The sequence below is a fragment of the Xenopus tropicalis genome, chromosome 1 (assembly GCF_000004195.4).
Source record: "Xenopus tropicalis strain Nigerian chromosome 1, UCB_Xtro_10.0, whole genome shotgun sequence".
NCBI classification, from domain to species: domain Eukaryota; kingdom Metazoa; phylum Chordata; class Amphibia; order Anura; family Pipidae; genus Xenopus; species Xenopus tropicalis.
Window position 1 is genome coordinate 167,024,903 of NC_030677.2, and position 11,946 is coordinate 167,036,848.

The window sequence follows — 11,946 nt, forward strand, 5'->3', positions numbered from 1 at the left end:
TTATCAACATTGTTCCAGACATTTTGTTCAAATACTGTATGTATTTGGGGTATTAAACTGAGGGAAAACAATATTAATATATAATATTTTAGAGGTCTGTAAAACACATAAAAAAGTTTATGTGGCGCTGAATATTTTATAATACATCAGGTCTGTCAATTAAAGGGTGGATTAAGACTTTGTTTGCCTTCATTGACCCCATAGTTCAGTACTTGGTTTTGGGTACAGGTGTGGAATCTACTTTAAAGGGTACAAATATGACCCTCAGTAGCACATTTGCCCAGTAGCAATAACCCATAGCAACCTGTTACTTTTAAACGGGTGACCAGTAAATACTACCTGCTGATTGGTTGCTATTAGTGATGAGCGAATCTGTCCCATTTTGCTTTGCCGAAAAATTTGCAAATCTTTCAAAAAGATTTGCGAAACGGCAAAAATTTTGCCTGCAACTATTCTTTTGACACCCGCGACTAATCTTTTGACGCCTGTGAGTATTCTTCAAACAATTTTTGGACGCACGACTATTTTTGTGACAATTTTTAGACGCGGTGAATTTTAGTCATCCGTCTCGTGAAATCCCCCAATGGCGAAAAGCAGAAATTTGCCACGAATCAATGCCTGGCAAAACATTCGCCCATCACTAGTTGCTATGGCTTACTAAACCTGGCCAAATGTAGTGCCTTTTGTTACATAACCCCCAAATATTCTTCACATGATCATAGGCGGATTTTCCATAAGGCTAGGGGAGGCTAAGCCTCTCCAAACCTGCTTGGCACATTAAACAAAAACAAAAAAAACCTTACTCCGTTTCTGCACTGTGCTGGAAATTTGTTCCTGCAAGCCCGTTTTGCTGTGCTCCGATTGGATCTTTCTTCTTGTGGATTCTCCAATCAGAGCACAGCTTTCTTGACAGACAGTAAAATTGAGCAATCTGAGCACAGATGCACACAGGGATCGGGAGATTTTGCAAACTGGAAGCAGTGCAGAAATGAAGACTGAAAAGAAGAATCTGCAGGCTGTAAACTTTACTTAAGAACCAACTCCCAACTTTTGCTGCAGTTTTCATCCTACAGGTACTATACACAGGTACTATACACAGGTACTATACACAGGTACTATACAGTTCTAAAGAATCACTAGCTGACATTAAATTGTTTTTTGCCTGACCTGACATCTATAATAATTTATAATCTATCCCCTACCCTAACAGATGGAGGGTAAGTTAACTCTTTCCCTCTGAAAAAGCTCATTGTGTGTTTGTATATTTGTTGTTGTTTTTTGCACTTACTATTTTTTTTTTTTGTCATTGTTTTGTTCATTTATAGTAAGTTACAGTGGGGCCAATGCTGTGTATCCGTGCCAGTGTTATAGTGCCAGGCCTGAATATCTGCCATCTGTACCCACTGAGTTTCACTGTATATAATGTGCTGGGTTTGTAACTACGGACTGCGTCTCACTGTATATAATGGGGAGTCAGTACCCACTGCCTTTCTTGCTATAAAACTAACATAAACACATCTAAAGGGGTGGTTTACTTTTAAGTTAACCTTTAGTATGTTATAAAATGGCCTATTCCTAGCAACTTTGCAATTGGTCTTCCTAATTAATTTTTTTGAATAATTTGCCTCTGTTCTGCCTCTATACAGATTTCAAATGGGGGCCAAAAATATTGCTCTGTGAGGCTACAATTTTATTATTATTATAATTTTGTATTACTTATTTTTCCAAGTAGGCCCCTTAACTATTCATATTCTCATCTCTTGTTTAAACCACTACCTGGTTGCCAGGGTAAATAAGACCCTAGCAACCAGATAGCTGCTGAAATACCAAATGGAGAGCTGCTGAACAAAAAGCTAAATAACTGAAAAACCATTAAAAATAAAAGTGAATTCAAATGCGAACTACCCCTTTAAGCTAACTGATCACAAACACAAATGTTTGCAGATCCCCTAACAGAAGTGCACGTAGGAATGCTTTTACATCCTAAACATTTTAGAGTAAAAAAAGCCCTTCCACCCGCACTTTTGTACAGTATCCCTGGGAGTCAGTGGGAACGGCAAGAGGTAGTTGGGAGGTTAACTTTTTATGCCAGCAGCGAATCCACTAAGTGTCACATTAGCTGTAGGTCAGTCTGTGTATGGGCCATCTTTAGCCTCCCCAAACAAAAAAGTCACCCTCCGCCTATGCACATGATGAAAGGTCATTCGAATGTCTTTACAAATCAGCCTTTGTTTTATTGAGAAACGGGGACATAAAAAAACATAATTTATCTGTATATTAACTTCCAATGTCAGTGCTAGGATGTCTCACATTAACATGATACAAAAAACTGGAGTGGCAATTTTAATTATTTAATCAGATAAATAGATGATGCTGGTAATTTTCTACATTCTGCACATTTGTGTTTGTTGCATTTGACTGTGCAAGCTAATAATAACCTTCTGTTAAAAGGGAGTTCTGTTACAAAATTAAATGGGATTCTAAGACATATTGTACTACCCAACACCATTTAAGTGGCAGAACTTCCTATGAAGTAAACTTCTGTTACTATTTTTTAAAAGCTAAAGCCCAAAAAGCATTTAAAAAGTGTAAAATGGAAAGTATGACTCCCTCTGAGATTAGGAGAATTATGTTATGTTAATCATATTTCAGAAATAGATAAACTAAGGAAAACTTGCTGCAACAGTGTTCAGTACAAAGAGCAGGTGTATTGCAGGTATAAACTATGGCTTTGGGTATTATATATAATATGTATTGTTGAAACAAACAGCATTCCGCTCTGGGGTCTTTATGAAAAAGACATTTATTAGTGAACCAAGGTTTTGGTCCCCATAGAGAAGTTTCAAAGCTGTCCTTAAAGGGGCGGCAGTTGGGAGAACCAACATTAAACAGTATATTAAACAAAGATGACACTCATCTCAAAATTCAATTAAAACAGTTGGGTACATGTAGGTGTTGGTTTTATCGTATATTATACACACTACCCCAGCACCCTACAGTTCAAGAGAAAACGAAATCTTTCTCTTTTACATATTTATGTGTTTTCCATTAGAAAAGGAGTTTTCATTGAACAGATCTACCTATCTATTTCCTAGCATTTGTGTTTCTATTGACTACATCTTAATTGCATTGGGATTATATTTTATATCAGTATATAATCAATTAAGGCTTTACATATGTATTACTATACTTATCCATTATTTAATTCATGACAGTAAATATTGTCTAATTTACTTGAGTAAAAAGAAAAGGCATTTTGCAACTGATGCAAACACCAATTATTAATGTTTTTCTGAAGATCTGACATTTTGCACCAATCAATGTAAAAGGTTGCTTGTTCTGTAACAACAGTATCCATCAGTGAAATAGGCACATCCGAACTGTCCTGCAATGCTCAAAGTCAACACTCAGCTTGTTTAATAGATGCTGAGAGTTTCATGATGACAATTTAGATCCCTACTATAAGTGAAACTTTAGCACCTCCAGTGGGCAAAAAGCAAATAATGAGGGAGCCCCAACAGAAGGCCGGTTAGATTAAAGTTAGATACGAACAATTATTTTCTGTATAATAATGCTGGGTATAGTACAGGTATAGAATCCATTATCTGGAAACTTGTTATCCAGAAAGTTCTGAATAACAGGAAGGCCATCTCCCATTTTAAGCTAATAATTGTAAATTTTAAAAGTGATTTCCTTTTTCTCTGTAACATCAAAACCTGACCTTGTATTTGTTGGTACCTACGCTTTATGAATCCATATAGGTGGCAAAACAATCCTATTGTTTAAATGGTTTTTAGGTATGATGATCCAAATTATAGAAAGACCCCTTATGCAGAAAATCTCAGGTCCCCAGCATCTGGATAATATACCATATACCAGTGTGAGTATATAAACATATTTTTTTCAAATATTTGTGAATTTTTATCAAGGTTTGATATAAAACAGAAAACTGGTCAAAAAAGAACATGATGTTTTATTAAATAAAATTCCAATAATGAGGGCAAAGGAAGAGTTAATTATATAATTGCATTAGCTAAGGAATGGGTAACAAAGAAGGAAAAAAATGACTAAAGGATGAAAGAACATCACTAAGGTCAATAAGCGTCAATGATGAGACAATGATGAAAGCTAATTAGGGGTTTTAAAAAAGTTGTTGTTGTGATGCTGAAAAAAATAAGCATTACATTATATTTTCCTTAATGGGATTCTTTCCTGTTTCCCAGATCCCTTTAGCTCACTTACTTACTCTAGGTTTAGGTCTCTGCCCCTTCACTTTAGAGCCCTATCCGTTTCATGGTAACTGTTTTTAATCATATTTCTCCTTTTCACATATTTCCTCATCTTCTGAACCCTCTATATAAACCACTTTCCTTTCACTACTCTGCACATGATTGCAAGTATTAATTAACAGTAAAACCATCTTGATTAAGTTTATTTTAATTCAAATTACATTGTTAGTGCTTGTTTACTATAGTAAGATAAACAATCCACTATTCTGTTTGTAATTCAGAATTGTCTTTGTTTACACTTTACTTGTCAGTATTAGTGACATTTCTGCCTTCTTTCTCTTTTAAACCAACAGCCTGTCAGCAGAGGTCAGCTCTGCAGTGACCAGACATACATACAGTTTAATGTTTCCTTTCTTTCTTTACCCCAAAGTTGGTATATTTGAAAATAAATTCATTTTTGTTGCATAACTATTACCCAAAGAAGACATTTTATAACTTGTATAAGATCTATTATGTAAAATGTTTTGGACCTGGGCATCTTTCCATAATTTGATTCACAATACCATATGTCTGCTTAGAAAAAATGTAGACAACAAATACATTTAATCTGATTATTCTGCCACCAATATGGATTCATGCAGCTGTGTTACCCTTAAGTACAAGGTACTGTTTTATTACAGAGAAAAAGAAAATCATTTAAAAAAAAAAATCAAAACTATTTGCTCTAAATAAACTCTGTAATTAGGAGCTTTCTAAATAATGGCGTCTAGATAAGGGATCCCACACCTGTATTTATCACACTGTGGACAAATATATTTTCCTTAATAAAAATGGGATTTGTAAGCTGTCAGAGCTTTTATGACCCCCATTCATTTGTTTTCTGGGCAGAAAAAATATCATGCAAATACCCTGAACTCCACACAATAATACACAGAATGTTCACACAAACTCTGCATATCTGCATAAATAACTGTATAAACACAATATTAAATTAAGGGCTACAATGGCCATTATAAAATCAGTCATTAATGTCACAATACAGTAACAAATGCGCAACTAATAGACATACTGTATGTAAATCAGGAAGGAAATATACATATGTAAATGTTGGAAGTTTATCTTATATGGCTAAATAATGTAATGGTCCCATCCCAGGATATATCCAGGGCATGTAATTTAGTTTTGGCACTCTTTAAAAAGTCATGTTTGTATTTTCAGGGTTCCTTAGCCGATTCCAGAATTACAGCTACTTCTCTGAGTAGGATTACATTATTAGTATTGTTTAGGTTGTATACATAAATGTCAGAAATGTTGTCTGAAGAAATCCCAAAAATAATCCCCAGAGAGTTATGTTGAAGGATAAGATTGCTGACAAATAGTATTTATTATTAGGTTATAGTCATCTGGAAACCTTTGTATCCCATGTCAAGCTATCTGTCCAAGGGCCTGGAAAAGAGGTTTCATGTGTATTTTGGGCTTATACCAGTTAAAGTGCAGAAGGAGAAAATGACATCTATAAATCAAAAGCTTTTTCCTTTCCTCAGGTGCAAGAGAAAACCCCTCTCTGGAATTCTTATCTTTTATCTGGTCCCCCTCACTAGGCCCACTTAAAAAGCCATTATACCCAGCATTCTGATATAGAGCTTGCCAGAACTGATTTCTCATTGACCACTGCACCTGACAGTCTGACCGTCTTTTTCTCTGAAACTGACACATCTTTGTGGAGGGATCAATTGGGTCTTTTGAAAGTTCAGCTTTTAGAAATGGCCTTAGAGAAAAGAGGTCAAGCAGAACGCAGAATGCATAAAATAGCATAAAGTACAAAAATCTGTCTTAGATCAGTGCCCTACTGGCAGTTACAGAAAGACCCATTGACCTAGAAGGCATGCACTTGTCATTCACTGTGGTTTGTGAGCTAATTAGCATTCTATTTCAGCTCTGTAAGACTCTATCTCAACCTAAAATTTGTTTGGCCCTGTGTTAAAAACCTCACTAGAGCTATAAGTTAAAGGATGAACAACAAGCCTTAAAAGCTCCCTGCTTCTGGTGAGGCCAATAAACCCCGGGCCTAGGGTGGCAGACATTTAGGGGCGGAATGCCGCCCCGCTGCACTGAAGTTTTAAAATGTTGCTCCCATACAGAGCAATGGGGATCTCTCTCAACTGCTCCATATGTGAGTTAAAATTTCCACACATGGGCGTTAGCGGCTTGGGGGGGGGGGTTGGGGGGCAACGAATGGGGGCGACCTCGGGGCACCCGCATGTGAAATCAGGTGCTGCCTGCTTGCTCACTATGGCTCCTGAATTAAGGGTAAGTGCAACATGGTCTTACTACTCAGTCACACTGTTTCCTGGGGGGCTTGATTTTAATTGCACTACATGACATATGGGGTTACGACATATGGGGTTATATAATCAGGAGCAAAGTTTGCTACTCTTCTTATCACCTATAGCAAGCAATCAGCTTGTAGCATTTACTGGTCACCTGTTTAAAAGCAAGCATTTTATTGGTTGCCATGGGTTACTGCTCCTGGGCAAACTTTGTGCATTTTATTACATATGATGGTTAGAATGCTTATAGGCAAGAATTGTTCTTAAAGGCAAACTGAGTGCAACTAGTCAATGCCACAGCATAGGTTAGACCAAGCTCCAGCAATTTCTTTCTATGTTTCATGTCCTGCATTTAATCTAAGTGTTGCGTGTAAATATACCAAACCAGATCACTTGGGGATGGAATTTTAGTAGTAGTAAGAAAAATTAGCAAATTGGCTCCAGTGAGAAATCACCAATTTACTGCCATTTGCCCAGGGACAGGCCTGAAAATGCACAGCTGATGTTTTTGGCCATCAGTGATTCTGGAACATGGGGCATGGGGCGACTATTTTTTTTGTCTATGGTTGTAAATACCCCATCACTTTTGTCTATGACATTTTGAATCAGATGTCTTTTGAACATTCAGAATGACAAAAACTGAAAAGGCAGGAAATGCAAACCTGAAGGACAGACTGCTTGCTGAGTTTTTTTTATATATATATAAACCAACCCCAATAGGAAAAACTGGCATTTCATGCCACCATCTATGGCCTTGATAAACCATAACAGCAGCAGATCAAAAAGCTGATCAATGGCACAACCTTATGGCCAACATGGGAAACAGAGGCAGGAGCTGAGATGGCAAGTAATGTGCCTTGTCCTAAAAGGGTATCTTAGACCTCCTTGTCCTCCTCCCTAGGAAAAAAAGCTTTCTCGCCTCAGTATGCAAGTAGTGGCTCATTAATGGATAATGTACCACTAACCTAGCATGAAGTAGCATAAAGGTTAAAAGGCAATATATTGCTGTTATTAGCAGCTGCGGATAGAAAAATGCATCCCAATGCTGGCCTTTTGTATATGCACTGGAACAACCCTTAACTAAAAGTTGAACAATAAGTTTATTGTATATATGTGGGATATTAGAGAATTTTCCCCTCAGTTTCTTGCTGTCTACATTTCTTGCAGGCCAGCCAGCTCGTGTGCCTTGGCTTCCTCTGTCTCTGACATCATCTGGTCTGGTTATAGGCAGGGGAGCTGACTGTAAACACCAGAGAGCAAACCTCCAAAGAAAAGATATTGGCAAAGCTACAAGTGTTTGGTCCCTGTGTGAGGACTTGTGTTTGCTGCATTCGAGCAGATACAAATAAAATCCTAGTATCGTCCACATATTAAGTGAAGAGTTGCCAGGTTTGCCTGACCACCATTGGTATGCGCAAGCTGTATATTATGTATAGTATGATCCTTTTATATGGGAGTATGCCAAGAAAGTGTTATATACACAGTAAATATACTGACTGCTTAAACCATATTTGTTAGGCTATTAAACAATATTTATAGGCTATGTAAGGAAAAATGGTACTTTAAATAAACCTGCTTCCTAATAAATCACGCTAAATGTTTGTCATGTAAAACACTGGATAGTATGGTGTAAACTTTAAGGTGCTGCACATCTTGGCATACAGTTTCATAGGTTCTGTCATTGAAGTATGGCTATGTCAGAATTACTGCAGTATCTTAAAGGGGTTGTTCACCTTCAATGTCCAAATCTTATTAAATCACCAACAATGCTCTCAGCGTGTTAGAAAATCCATTTTCCATAAAAAAAAGTAAAAAATCCACCGTAAAAGCTACCCTTTATACCTATTAAATCCATCCTTCTGTCTCTCTGATCACTTTTCTGAAGGGCCCATTTTGAACCTGACATATTGAGAACTTCCTCTATGCTTACATCATCATGTCCATTGCCCTTACTTGTTTCCTATTGGACCAATTTGGTGATTGCTTGTGCACTCTAACCAGTTACATAAATTGAAAGGTCATTGGTTAATTTCCCCCTTGCAATGGCATTATGTTATATTTGCAGCATTCTCTTCACAGGCACGGGAATCAGTGTAAGACTGACAGGAGACACAGCCAATAGGAGTTAAGTCTGCTGCCAGTAATATGCGTGACATCATATAAGGAAGTTAAAAAAAGATTTGTGAATGTTGTACAAAGGTGAACAACCTCTTTAACAGTATGTTACAGAATCTTCTAAATTGGTTGCAAAAAATAATATCCAGCTGTGCCCCACAGAATCAGGGATGAAGTAATTTGCCCACTGCCATTTGTATAATAGCACAGTGAACAGAATACAAGGAAACTCTCATAAAACCCAGTGAGATCTGGTGGCAATAATTTGTAACTTAACCTAAAAAAATGCCAAAAATAAAGGTACCGAGAAAAAAAATAAAGAAGCAGGACTAGCTGCTGTAAAGTGCTTTATTCACACAACATGTCTCGAGCTCAAGGCTCTTTATCAAGTGAGAAGGAGCTCAACATGCGTGACTAAAGCATTGTGGAGCAGCTAGTCCTGCTTCTTTTGCTTCTTCTCAGTACTTTTATTTATGTTGTTAGTTATTTACACCTGAGGTGGGGGTATCTACTGAGATAAATAGGTGTTATAATATATCTCACATTGTACAGTCACCTTCACAGATTAAACCTTAAAAAAGCAAACACCTTACTAAAAATATTCTGTCACATTCATTAAATGTACCTGGTGTCCCAAATGTGTAATTTCTACTCACCTTCATGCTCTGGGTGCTTACACTGGCAACAGAAATGATCCCTAAAAATTGCTAGTTCTAAATGAAAATGTTATTTTAAGTCTCGACTATAATTGTTCTGTACTTTCATGCATGGACTTGGCATACCTTCAATAACTACCCAATATAAGCCTGTGAATTATGCTCAGTTTAAGGGATGTTGGTTACAATAATGTTTACTCCAAGGACACCTTTTGAATGATGAATGTAATGACATTGAGTTAAGCACAGTGCATGCGTAAGTGGAACTTGATGCTCTCAGAAAATGCTGAAAACTGTAATATTATAATATTAAAGTGAAATGAATTACATTTATATCAAGTTAAAGCAGCTGAAAGACTTTCATACTGTAATTTCTCACCAGCAAACTATATTTCTCAGAATGCAATTTAGATTATCAAATTATCGGTCTTATTGTATGGTATGTCATAAAAAACGTAGGTGGAATAAAAATTTGCAAAAATAACAATACCAAAATACAGGCACAAATGTAATTTTTCCATGTTATAATACTCGGTTGTTTACAACAAAATATAATAGGCAGAAATAAACCAGGAAAAGTCGCTGGCAGGACTTAGTTTATAGTGAGTTGAGATTTTTAGACCTGTTCTGTTCTGACCTCCCTTTATGGACCTATGAGAAAATGCCCAACAAGGCACGAACGTGTTAGGCTGTTTTTTTGTTTATTTTCTAATTTACTATTCTAATTATTGATTATCTTTGCATTGAAATTATTTAAAATTGCATTTATCACCCCTGACTGAGGTTATTCTGCAAACGTTACCATCCACCTTTTTTCCCATCTATTTGTATTTTCTTATTTACACTTATTTTTGAGCAGCTTATACACCATTTTCTTTATAACTCCTTTTATGGTCCATAATCTGCATGGGTTGCCTTAATTTATAACAAGCTTAGAGATATAAGAACATGACAATAAAAATGATTATAATTATTATTCCAGTAAATTCCAAGAAAGAGAGAAATTAGGCATTAACCCCAAAACCTTACCCTGATCGGCCTTGAGACCTGCCCAGTTGCACCAAAACTTGTTATGAGCAATTTGTTACTGTGGCTGACATATTTATAGCAAGAAAGGATATTTATGTTAAACTTTCCTTAATAATTAAAAAAGCACAATCTACTTGCTATTTATGGTCAACTGAGCATTTTTTCTCCAAGAGGCTGAAATGGTTACTGTTTTGTTTGCATTCCAATGTAAACATTTTACAGTTCTTTGGAAAGGCTACATTTTGGGACAGCCAGTTAACAGAGGGTCCCTGTGCTGACACTTGTGGGTGGAGAATTACCCCACCCACACCAAGCTAGAGGTGCCACAGAGCTTAAATAATAATCTTTTGTATGGGCTGCTGAGGGCCCCTGGCTGCACTTACTGTATTCTCTTTATGAACCTGCTATGCAATGACAAACAATAAAAGAACAATTGGCAAATTATATCTCAGATAAAAATGTAATTGCTACAACATTAAATGATGAAAGGAACGTTATTATTAACAGTGCTGTGACTATCTATGAAAGGCAGCCATAGTGTATGGTGGAGTTGGGGAGAAAAGCAAGGATTTGAAGCATAGAATTTATGGTTTATAACTGGGTAGTAACACTTTTTTTTTAAACAATTAACTAGTATTTAGCCAGCATCATACTCATTTCTATGTGATGCAGAAATCATTTTTACACGATCTTCTATATGGAACTTTCAGGTATATTTTTCCTCATAGAGTTGCAATTGAGCATTTGACATTTAAGTGATATTTGAGATTTCTCAAAACCCAAAACCCAAAATAAAAACTGATCAAAGCAATATTGTGCCAGCTCCACATGTAGGAGCATTTGCTCCATGTCTAGCACCCATAAAGGTCTCAGTGCATTTACAGATGTACATTACTGTGCATACCTCTCTTGGTGTATTTTAGTTATCTCTGAGTTGGCAAATGATCTTGCTACATGTTGCAGAATGACCAATAAGATTTTAGAGTTCATTTCCTGTAAAACTGTAACTACAATTAACTGTAAATTCCATCTTAATTCTTGTTTACAAGTAATAATTTTGTCTTGGAGGGCCTTTTCAGCTTTAACTCATGACTTGACAAGAAGCTCTAATAGGTACAGCCTGATCACATTAAATACTGATTGGCAGAAATATAGGTACAGTACATGGAGATAATATAATAACAGGTACTTTAACAGCAAATAGTGTTCCCTAGTGGAAGCAACCAAAGGTTTCCTAAAGGAATAAGTAACTTTATATAGAAGGTTTATTGAACTAATAAATATACTACAAACACAAAAAGCAACAATTTTGAATATTTTATAAAATTAACAGAACAGTTAAATTGTTTTCATATGTTACCAGACCAGCAAGTAACCAATAATACCTTAAATAATACAGATTCAAATGACAATGCAGAGACAAAGGTATGATGGATGTCTCAGTAGACCAGCAATTCAGTCCTTTTCATGCTTGCACATAGATACTTTTTCATGTAAAAAATACAAAGGTGCATCTTTGTTTTACAGAGCTCTGCTGCTTCATCGTGTCAGCTCTTTGTGTACTAGTATTCTGCTGCTTCCAATTAA